The sequence below is a fragment of the Electrona antarctica genome, assembly GCF_951216825.1.
Source record: "Electrona antarctica genome assembly, chromosome: 5".
NCBI classification, from domain to species: domain Eukaryota; kingdom Metazoa; phylum Chordata; class Actinopteri; order Myctophiformes; family Myctophidae; genus Electrona; species Electrona antarctica.
Window position 1 is genome coordinate 50,263,344 of NC_136810.1, and position 11,948 is coordinate 50,275,291.

The window sequence follows — 11,948 nt, forward strand, 5'->3', positions numbered from 1 at the left end:
TTATACAAGAGCGAGGAACTAAATTATTTAAATAGCTGCCAATTCTTCTAACAGAAAGGTTAAAAAATACTTCAAGGTGCCTCTCTGTCTCTGCTGTACTTTTCTAAAAGCTGAAGAGAGGGTCTCTGGTCGAGTACAATATGAGGTATATTAGAGAGAGAATAACAGAAGAAAACTGGAGGAGAGGATATATTTTATTTATTTATTAGTATTCCTGCCTGGGAAGCATACGAAACACACACGCACGCACGCACGCACGCACGAACAAACCACCAGTAAGACGCGACCTCGCTAAAGGGCGAGAAGCGACCTCGCCCTAAAGGGCGAGAAGCGCTGAAACAACAGTGCTTCTTAATACGGCACAGTTGAGAAGCAGCTAGTTAAACTATTAATCTGGTGTCAGTGAGGTCAGATGTAGAGTTGCTGGCCGGCTATACATGCAGATCTATAGTATGTCAAACCATGTATGGCTATCCAGGGTTTGATAAGGTCAGTGTTGTGATCTTCATACATGGAGATCCAGGTGAAGACAGTTAGCTCCACATATGGAGATCCATGTGTTGTACCAAACTTGGTTCATTTGCAAATGTGACTCGTGTCGCGGCAACCACACTGGTTATCATGAGACACAATATATGGCCATATATTGACATTCTCGTATATGGGCTTAATATTGATGACATCAGGGATCTCCATATATGGGCATAACAGGGATTGTATTAGGGCATCGTCTGGGAATGCCCATATATGGACCTTTTATTTTTTCCCCTTGTTTTATTGACGTTTTCAGGCCTGATAGAACAGAGCTTCTTAATATGGCGGCACAGTTGAGACGCACGAGTGACAGATGTCAGATCGACATATTGATGATGTCATATCGACATATGGCGACAGCCATATATGGAGTGTGTCATGAGGCGTGATGTGGCGTGACGTGTCACGACTCGAGGCGTGACCATATATGGAGGCGTGAAGTGACAAGACACGACTGACGGGAATGTAGTTCATAGTAACTGCGACCTATGGACGCAAAAACAACATGTGCAATTTACAATTTAGGCATAAAGCAGACGCTCTTAATCCAGAATAATTCACAGTACACATGCACAGTTGTACACACACACACACACACACACACACACACACACACACACACACACACACACACACACACACACACACACACACACACACACACACACACACACACACACACACACACACACTTGAAGAGCACAGGCTTAATCAGGCATACCGTATTTGAAATGGAAAATGCCATTAGATTTTGAAGTAGCTAGGTAATTTCAGTTCCTTTCCTCCATTCTTTCCTTAATTTTCCTTTTTTTGCAACACCGGCCTATTGTGCTGGCTTTTAAGGAAAATTACAACATTTAAATTTGACTCTTCAGGTCAGACTAATTGCACAAACGAACACCCATTAGCAGAGTCTTGTGACCGCCCACTGCCAGTGCTGTGCCTCGTTCCCAGCCATCATCACAATAGTTTTTTGTTTGTCTTATTTCTAATTATTTGTTCGGCCCAAACAATTTTGTTTATTGTCATGATTTGTCACCATCCGAGTTGGCTTTGTTCGAGGCTTACAGGTCTTTCCGGGCATGAAAGGGGGCGGATATACCAATAAACCTCTCAGCCATATAGCTGAGAGAGTTTGAGGGGTCAGAAAACAGCGCTCAAGCGCTATTCATGCAGCCTGGAGAGTGACAAGCTGGAGTGTGAAATACATTGTTTTCAACGAGGGTGGCACAACTATCAGCAATTTTAGGCATGTGTGCAACATGACAACTGTTTTAAAGTATTGCACAGTGACAACGAAAGTCTCTGTAATGTTTATGTTGTACTATTACTAAAAAACTAGATCTAAAATAAAGGAATTTAAGATCATTCAAGCTGGGCTGTTGCCTTAGTCCAGTGCATTCTGCCAAATTCCAGTCCAGGACTTGTCACTCTTCGCTATGCTCTTCGCCTATAGAGCGTCGCAGTCCCGCCCCCTACCATGGACCAGGAAATGAATCCCAATGCATTTTTCCCATAGACATTTCTTAAAGTATTTATTTAAAGACGGTTACGCCGCGGACAAAGCCAACTCGAGTCGTGACAACTCCTGACAACACAAACAATATTTTGGACCAAACAAATAATTACAAAGAAGAAAAACAACAAAAAAAGTGTTGTAACCTGCCGTTTTTTTCTTCTTTCTAATTATTTGTTCGGCCCAAAAAATTGTGTGTGTTGTCATGATTTGTCACGACTCGAGTTGGCTTTGTCCGCGGCGTAACCGTCTTTAAATAAATACTTTAAGAAATGTCTATGAGGAAAATGAACGGAGAATAATTTCCTGGTCCAGGGTAGAGGGCGGGACTGCGACGCTCTATAGAAGTCTATACAGTATGTAGGGGCTTCATGGGGCCATTGGACTGGCCCCATGAAGTGAACGGAGTTGTCGTACGTAACTCTGTCGTATTTCAATGGCTCTGGGTCTTACCTGCCCAGCGTGCTGCCTGTGTCACGGCAGGAGTCTCTTCATGGTTTTTATACTATGTACAGCATAGTATAGCATATATGTATAGTTTATATGTATAGTGTCATTATATAGATATGTTCTAGTTATAGTTTATATGTATAGTGTCATTATATAGATATGTTCTAGTCACGTTCTTAGCTTACGCATGTTTCGCGATAAATGCATTTTACATATGTGATGTATTCCCATGCTTTTTGTTCTTGCTTAATGTAAGTCGCTCTGGATTAAGAGCGTCTGCTAAATGCCTAAATTGTAAATTGTAAATTGTAAATTGTAGACAGCTGGTGGATGGAAATGAGGACAGAAAACCGGTAACGCTTTGTCCATACCCACGCTGCATTTCCCTCTATCCAACTCTCCACCTCCGAACAAAGGTCAATCAGAATACAAAATACAGAAGAGTACACAAAATACAAAATGACATATAATTAAATTAATAACTACGGAAATACTAATGTGGCTGGCCAAAAGAACACGATGACCTGCACCTTGCTCCCCATAATGTCACATAATTAAATGATGATTTCCCTGTGATGGAGCCTGTTCTTAAGATCCAAAAAATGCATTATGAAACGAACGAGAAATGTTCACATGCAGCACCTTGGTCTCGCAAGACTGCTAATGGGCGTTCGTTGTGTGCAATTTGTCTGACCGTCAAGTTTAAATGTTGTAATTTTCCATAAAAGCCCATAGAGCCCTATTGTGAACCTGGACATGTTGAGTACACCATGGTTTTATGTTAGAAATGTTGAGTATGGGTTCCCAGCATTTAGAAACTGCCGGATGCTATAAACTTGCATATGTTGAGCAATTTTCATAATTGGCATAATATGTGACCATACCATTAACAACCTATAGAAGGCAAAATATTCAAAATGTCATCATGCTTTATGTAGCATGTGACGAGTCAAACTAGGGGGTTTTCATGGTGCTGAATCCATTCCAAGCATTAGTTTTGAAAAAAAAAAAAAAAAACAATCATTGGGCTAAAAACGTCAGCACATTTATAAATGTAAAATAAGTGAAATTACGTACTTCAAAATATAATGGAATTTCCATTTCAAATATGCCTGATTAAGCCTGTGCTTCAAGTGTGTGTGTGTGTGTGTGTGTGTGTGTGTGTGTGTGTGTGTGTGTGTGTGTGTGTGTGTGTGTGTGTGCGTGCGTACGTGCGTGCGTGCGTGCGTGCGTGCGTGCGTGCGTGCGTTTCGTATGCTTCATAGCAGGAATACTTCTAAATAAATAAAATATAGCCTATCCTCTCCTCCAGTTTTCTCCTTCATTCTCTCTAATAAACCTCATATTGAGCTCGACCAGAGACCCTCGCTTCAGCTTTTAGAAAAGTGCAACAGAGACCGAGAGGCAGGGCTGGAGGATTTCAAGTACCTTTTAGCCTTTCTGTTAGAAGAATTGGCAGCTATTTAAATCCATTTAGTTCCTCGCTCTTGTGTAAGATGTACTTTCTCTAGACAAAAGTGAGCAGAGTCTATAGTTTCTATTCTTGTTCAACATAAAAATTCATACAAAATGACCATTTTTATGTAGGCTATAGCCTATATTGTAAGGTAACAGGTCAGGTCGCCCCAATTCCATCTCGCCCCAGATTCTTTCCGCCGACCTCACGCCGACAGCTCGGTGCGGCGGTTCTTGTATTCTTTATTTTGTTTTACTGAGAATAAGGTTAGAAATAAGTTTAGGGTTAGTCATAGTTTTACTGGGGTTAAGTTTAGGAATAGGGTTTGGTTTAGGCATCGTTTTACTGAGGTTGAGGTTAGGAATAAGGTTAGGTTTAACCGTTTAAGCATAATTTACTTAGATTACTTTAGGAATACCAGGCCGCGCTGTTCCGCCGGCTGTACGCCCGGGGCGAGTTGGTAAAGGGGCGAGCAGTCTCGTATTCTATTGTAATTGCGTATAGATAGTGTATCGCTTCATTTTGTTGTGTGGAAATCTTGTTAATCTGTAAGAGAGAGAGAGAGCGAGAGAGGGAGAGCGATCAAGAAAGGCCGTCATAGGCAGACCTATGTCTCCCCAGAGAAGACAGACTATGCACCCACTGCACACAAAATGAAGTGGAAACTGAGCTACATTTCCTAACCGTCTGTCCACTGTATACCAAGACATCAGAGACACATACTTCCCACTGATTACAATCACACAAGGACAGTTTGAAAACATGACTAATAGTAATAGTAATAACAAAAAAACTCCCATATCTGCTCGGTGAAGTACAACAATGTACAAGATTTGTGAGCTGCTGTGACAGAAGGATATCAAATGGAACACAACCACCCTAAAGACTACTAATTCCACAGACAAAGAGAGAGAGAGAGATAGAGTATAGTAGTAGATGGAGAGTACTGTGGTTATGGTGACATTGGAACAGTAAATTATAGATTTTGATGGAGAGAGAACGTTTCTGAAGAGGACTTTGATTATGATACATAGTTGAGACAAAGGGCAATCAATCAAGACTTTGGAAAAGGTTATTCCAAATTTAAACAGCAAATAAATCCATTACTTTATAATTTTCTCTGGGTCTTTCACAAAGACAGTTGTATTTGACATTTGAAGAAAGCTTTTAATTTACACATCCAGCCTTCACAAATATAGGCCTAGAACATTTTAACACGGAATGTCTTGATTGTCTTCACTCTTCAGCTGAACCTTTCATGTCTTTATAAAAGTGGATGTTCTCTACTTTTTGTAAGAAATTACAGTGATAACAAATCCATTATCGCAAGCCAGTTTTCTTTGTGCCCTCTTCGTTGCGTGCATGAGTGACATAGAATATGTCATGTGTGTGTGTGTGTGTGTGTGTGTGTGTGTGTGTGTGTGTGTGTGTGTGTGTGTGTGTGTGTGTGTGTGTGTGTGTGTGTGTGTGTGTGTGTGTGTGTGTGTGTGTGTGTGTGTGTGTGTGACGATGACGCGCTGAGGGCGAGAATCGTGCTGAAACAACAGAGCAATAGTTAAGAAGTGAAAAACTATTATTCACTAAGAAAGACCAAGCATCAGACATATGAACCTTTTAGCCTCTTAAACCCCAGGGGGGTCCAGGAGGGAAAATCAAAAATATCGGAGTTGGAACCTAAGACCTTGACCAGCCCCATTTACCCGCTGAGAGCTGTTCATGAGGTGGGGTACATGGTATGGTACGTAAAGTATGGTCGTTTATGGGCACGTTGCATGCCAAGCATGGAACGTGCAGCACAAACGGCCACGGCATGGAAAGACATGGGGAAGCCAGCATGGTCATCTAAGGTCATTGCCACACGCAAGTGTGCGGCGTGCGGCTTAGATGGCCAGGGGCGGGGGATGCCATTAACGGTGCCGGTATGATCACGCAAGCGTGAAGTGCATGTGTGGGTTAGGTGGTCAGGGCGTGAATGACATGTGGGGCGCCGGTGTGACCATCCAGGGGCATCACTATACACGCGAACGTGTAGCATGCGGCTTGGATTGTCAGGTCGGGGGGGGAGGATGCCATTAGAGGTGCCGGCACGAACATCTAAGGTCATCACTACACGCAAGCGTGTAGCGTGCGGCTTAGATGGTCGGGGCATGAATGACACGGGGGTGCGGGCTTGGTCATCTAAGGTCATCATGCGGTGTGCGGCTTAGATGGTCAAGAGCACAGGACGTGGGCGGCAGTGGGATTAAGGGGTTTGAGGGGGCGTAGACCCAGATACTTTGGCTTAGGGGTCGAGGCGAGAGCCTGTGCGATGGTGTAGAAACCCACTCTGGAACCTGCAGAGAAGATATAGGAGTAGAAGAGAAAACGGAGGGAGGGAGGGTTACTGGAAACTATAGCACGCTGCCATTTTTTATTTCTTATTAAAGGTATATTCAGTGATTTGACTTAATTCAAATATCACTTATTTTTTCTTTTTTTCTGGATAATCCTCCCTACTATAGAGTGTGCTGACCATATAAGGAGTTCCTCCCTGTCCCCAGTGAGCCCCTGGGTTCAAAAAACCCTAGTTTCAGTTTTGGTGGCGGGTGGCAAAACCTTCATCCAATCAGGATGAGAGGGGCCTTCCTCCAATCATGATCGAGTGGGGGCGAGCCTTGGTGCACATGCTGTTGGCCTGTTGCACTTCCCCCCACTGTAGAGCGTGCATGTGCACATTTTGTTACCGGGGCGGACTGGGTGGTTTTCCAAATCACCCAAATCACTGAATGCTCCTTTAAATGATTTTTTTTGTGGCTTTTGCCTTTATTTTATATATTTTATGGAGGGACAGACAGTAGGCTGACAGGAAATGGGGAGAGAGATGGGGGAAAGACATGCAGTAAAGGCCGTCGGGATCGGGAGTCGAAACCCGCGGCACACTGCCAGACTGGATTACCAGTCAAGGTGCCTGGACCACTGAGCCATGGCCCACGCACGCTGCCATTTTTTAAACTTGCGTTTAAATACCCCCGGTGATAGGTGAGTGGTCGGCCTGGTTGGAGGTGGGTGAGTGGTCGGCCTGGTTGGAGGTGGGTGAGTGGTTGGCATGGGCGGCAAGGGTGGAGTTGACAGTGGCAGGTGGGTTGTGCTTGGTTGTCTTCTGCTTGGCCAAACCTCCGTGTGGTCAGATGTAGAGTTGCTGCCCGGCTCCATATATGCAGATCTATAGGTGATGATCCAGTCTTCTCCATGTATGGCTATCCAGGGTTTGATGAGGTCAGTGTTGTGATCTTCGTGTATATGGAGACGGCCATATATGGAGCGTGTCACGAGACTGACTGACATGAAATGAAGGTTTTCATATTAAACTGCTACCTATGGTCGCAATTAACATATATATGTTTTGTTTTATAGCTGTCTGACAAGCTGTATTATGCTGATCCATTGTAAAATGGAGATTCCAAAGATACAATCTCTCTCAGTGCTCTGTATCATTTCTCTGTTTCTCTTTTTCTGAATTTCATCTGTGTGTGTATGTGCATGTGTGCGCGTGTGTGTGTGCGTCTTAAGGATGCTATTATACAGCTTGGCTACAAATGTAAACTACTTGTGTTCATATTTGGAAAGCCTCGGTAATGTCCATAAATCAGTCGTGAGGGGCCTGCAGATTGCAGGCATGCCCAAGCCGAGAGCTAAGGCATCGGCAAAATTCTGTTCAGTGTCTGCAATAATTGGTAGTCGCCATATATGAAGAAGGCAATGCTTTCTGTACCCGTGATCTGTATCCTGAAGCACTTGTTGTCATATGGCACACACACGGCACTGTGCTGTGTGTGTGTGTGTGTGTGTGTGTGTGTGTGTGTGTGTGTGTGTGTGTGTGTGTGTGTGTGTGTGTGTGTGTGTGTGTGTGTGTGTGTGTGTGTGTGTGTGTGTGTGTGTGTGCGTGTGTGTGTGTGCGTGTGTGTGGGTGTGTGTGCATCTGTGCGAGTGTTGCGTGAGTGTATGCCTGCGTGCGGTGAATGGAACTGGAAATGGTGGGATGCATGGGGCTTGTGTTATGCATGCAAGTGTACATGCGTATGTGCACAATCACACGCACAATCACATTGAAAGAAAGAAAGAAAAGAAAATCAATTATCCATTTATTTTTCTTACATACAGTAAACAACAGCTAGGAAATTGACTTTTCACAATTACAGCCATTCTGGTTATGAGAAACCTGTCCCTGCAGATTTGTTGCTATGTATTCTGTTTTGTTTTTTGTTTTTGCATTTCTGCTTTAACAGTAACAGTAAGTAACAGTATAGCAACCAGAGATACAGGAAAAGCAGGAGAGCTGGAGGGGATGACACTCAGCATCAGTGGTGTAAAGTAACTAAGTACATTTACTCAAGTAAACTGTACTTGAGTAAAATTTTGAGGTATTTGTACTTTACTTGAGTATTTCCAATTTCCAATAGTTTTAGGCCATGCATGCTGGGCAACTGGCGGCCCGGGGGCCACATGCGGCCCCCACAATCACTTAATGCGGCCCTCAGGTTAATATCAGAATACTGATAAATTATTGATTTCAGCTGTTACAATTCCAAACATGCAAACATGACCCGCTTTTGTATGTCCAATGTGTTTGGATTTAGTTCATAAAGTTAACATAACTATAACTAAATTAATTTGAAATGAAATAAAAAGGTTATTTTTCAGGATTCCAATAAAAAACTATTTTCTTTTCAGAATTTCAATTTAAATATAGCAAAAATAGAGCTGATCTACAAGCTCAAAACGGAAGTGTCCATGACACTTTCATGGACACTTTCATGGGAGCCAAACTCACACCGGAAGTGCAATGAATAGTGAATGGAGTCGGCTGGACCAGCTCATAACAAACATTATTTATGAACAATTGAGACCTTTTGTAAAGTAATCACTTCTGGAAAATAACAGAAGACATATCACAGGTTGTTTTCTAATCACTTACTTTTCGATGTGCACAGAGTGCACAGTATATAATTTTATCTGAGGATCTAAACAGCAGCAGGTATCGTTTCTGGCTCCGAAGTATCGCGAGATTTGGTGGCAGACGGTGTGAAGTCTTGCGATACTTGGTGCGTTCAGAAAGGTACTTTGTGCTCTTTAGATACCATACCTCTATAAAAATTACACAGTGTACACATCGAATAACAACACAGCAGACAATAATGTGTTACATGTCTTCTGTTATTTTCCAGAAGTGATTACTTTACAAAAGGTCTCAATTGTTAATAAATAATGTTTATTCATGAGCTGGTCACTGAGCTCTCATTGACTCCAGTGCATTCTGGGTAGTTTGGCTCCCATGAAAGTGTCCATGAAAGTGTCATGGCGCAGCCCAGTCACGTGACCACTTCCCTTCCTTATCAGAGCTTCCTTGGTCCAACCAGGGAAACTCCCCCCTGTCAGGTGAAAAGAAGCAGCTTGGACTCTTCATGCATAGAAGGAAGCATGAGGTCAGTCCGCTGCCCCCCAAGGTTGGCAGAGGAAGTGTAGCACCCAGGATTACATTAGATAATTGACACTGGTTGAAAAAAATGGGTTACAAAATCGTGGGATAAAAAATGTATACAAAAAAGAAGTATACCCAGCAAGCACATTAGTGACGTTTCAGATCAAGTCAAACCAAGACTAGTGACATCTGGCCCAGAATATCACCTGATTTCAACCAACACAAGATCTGCCCACTAAGAGACGGACGTCCCTGGATGAATCAGAGAGAGTCCGATCGAGGCCCGATCAACTTAAGTCATATCATAATCATAACTAGTCAGATCTGGCCCTGAATAAGCTTCATAATTTCAACGTCCTGGAAATGACGTAAAGATCATCCCCATATGGGCTGTGATCTGGCCTAGTCCTGAGTGTCACCGGAGTCACCGGAGGATATCATCATAGCCATCACTGAACCGCTTAAGAACTGGGGTTGGGCGCTTCAATGCATCAATGCAGAAGTGGGGATTAGCGGACAGTGCGGCATGCGAGTGCGGTGACCCTGAGCAGACCGCCGACCATATCATCTATACACCTGCCCCTTATACAGACCACCCTCAGAAGCCAGCCTCTTTGACCTGGGACCAGAGATGCGGGCGTGGCTCCACGACACTGAGTTGGACCTCTGACGTTACACGAAAGAAGAAGAAGATCATCATAGCGCCATCATGCCGCCATTTGGCTTGCTGGGTAATATAGGACTTAAATGGTTAAGGCCAATATTGGACACAACAGGAGATCGATACACATCTTTACATGGGGTCAAACCTTCATATGCTCAGGCTCAGCACCCACAGATGAGTATAGTGACGGGGGAGGAAATAATTTGGCCATTTTCTCCCCCCAAAGGAAACAAAGGCTCATGGAAGACGGGGGGAAGGAAGTGGAACAGCCACAGCCATTAGAGCTGAGTCTCAACAGCCAGGGCCAACGCAGGCCTGATCATTTCTGCCATTTGAGAGCGTGTTCTGAAAGGATGACAAAGGCCACTCTTCTGTTATTACTCCGCTGAGAGAGTGCCAAATGGCGGAAACACGAGAAGTTCAAGAGCATGTCCATCATCAGCCGCCGCAGACGGCCTTTTAACCCATTTAGGCCTGGAAAAACGTTAGAAGAATATATATTCAAAGATTTGTGCCGCATTTTTACGATTTGTCAAAAATAGCAGATCTACAAGCTCGTAGCGCGCCACTCGGTGGCGCGCTATGAGCTTGTAGATCTGCTATTTTTCAATAGCTAAAGTATAACATATATGCTTAGTTAAAACACCAAAAGGGGTTCCCGTCCGTCCAGAATGGGTTAAACATGCATTACTTTTTAACCACTTTCAACCTGGCATCCCAATTTGGGCACGTCATTATACTGGTATAGCGGCGAACATTTTCAAGAAGAGTCACACTCGTGTGAAGTGAGCGGCGCCCACTGTGGCACATGATATGGCAGAGTCACTTTCGTTCATTGCAGATTCACTGCCACGTTACGAGACATGAATGCATTGTGATATTGTCACAATCCGTGGTCCCTAGTGGTCCTTGTTCCTAGTTTTGGTTAATGTTTTCTGTTCTTGTGTGCTTTTATTTTGTAGTATTGTTTCCTGTATGCCTTGTTACTGTTTTCCTGCCTTGTCTCACCACCTGTGATTATTAGTTTGCTCCACCTGTGTTCTGTTAGTCTCTTAGCCAATCCCTGTCTTGATTTTAAGTTATGTTCACCTGTGCCCTGTTATCCCTGTGTGTATTTATACTCCCCTGTCTTTTCAGTTCCTTGTGAGATCTTTGTGTGAAATGTCATAGTAAGTGTTCAGTTCCAGTCTGTTTAATAAACTGTTTGCATTTGAGCTCTTCTGCCTCTCAGTTTTAAAAATAGCCAAGGAGCTAATAGACCTCAGGTCAGATGGCAGGCTGTTCCAGAGCCTGGGAGCCCTGCTTGAAAAGGCCCTATCGCCCTTTGTCACCATTTTTTAAACAAAACCAGTCACAAGATCTATTTATATTGGTCACATGGCGTCTCACATTGTCAATGTTTGTTGAACTGCTGTAGACAAACATTAAAAGTCCATAGAGTTGGCTGTCACGTGACGTCACATTAGTGCTCTAAACAAACATTAAAAGTCCATAGACTTAACTGCCACATGACGTCACCTTATAGTGCCCTAAACAAACATTAAAAGTCCATAGACTTAACTGCCACATGATGTCACGTTTAGGGCTCTAAACAAACCTTAAAAGTCCATAGACTTAACTGCCACATGATGTCACGTTTAGGGCGCTAAACAAACCTTAAAAGTCCATAGACTTAACTGCCACATGATGTCACGTTTAGTGCTCTAAACAAACATTAAAAGTCCATAGACTTAACTGTCCACATGACGTCATTTTATAGTGGACCGTCAGGCATTGGAGGGACTAGCGGCCCTCAAAAATGAAAAACTTAAAGACAAAAATGGAAATAGCAGATGTCTATAGCCTATTACCTATATTTTTGCTATCCGTC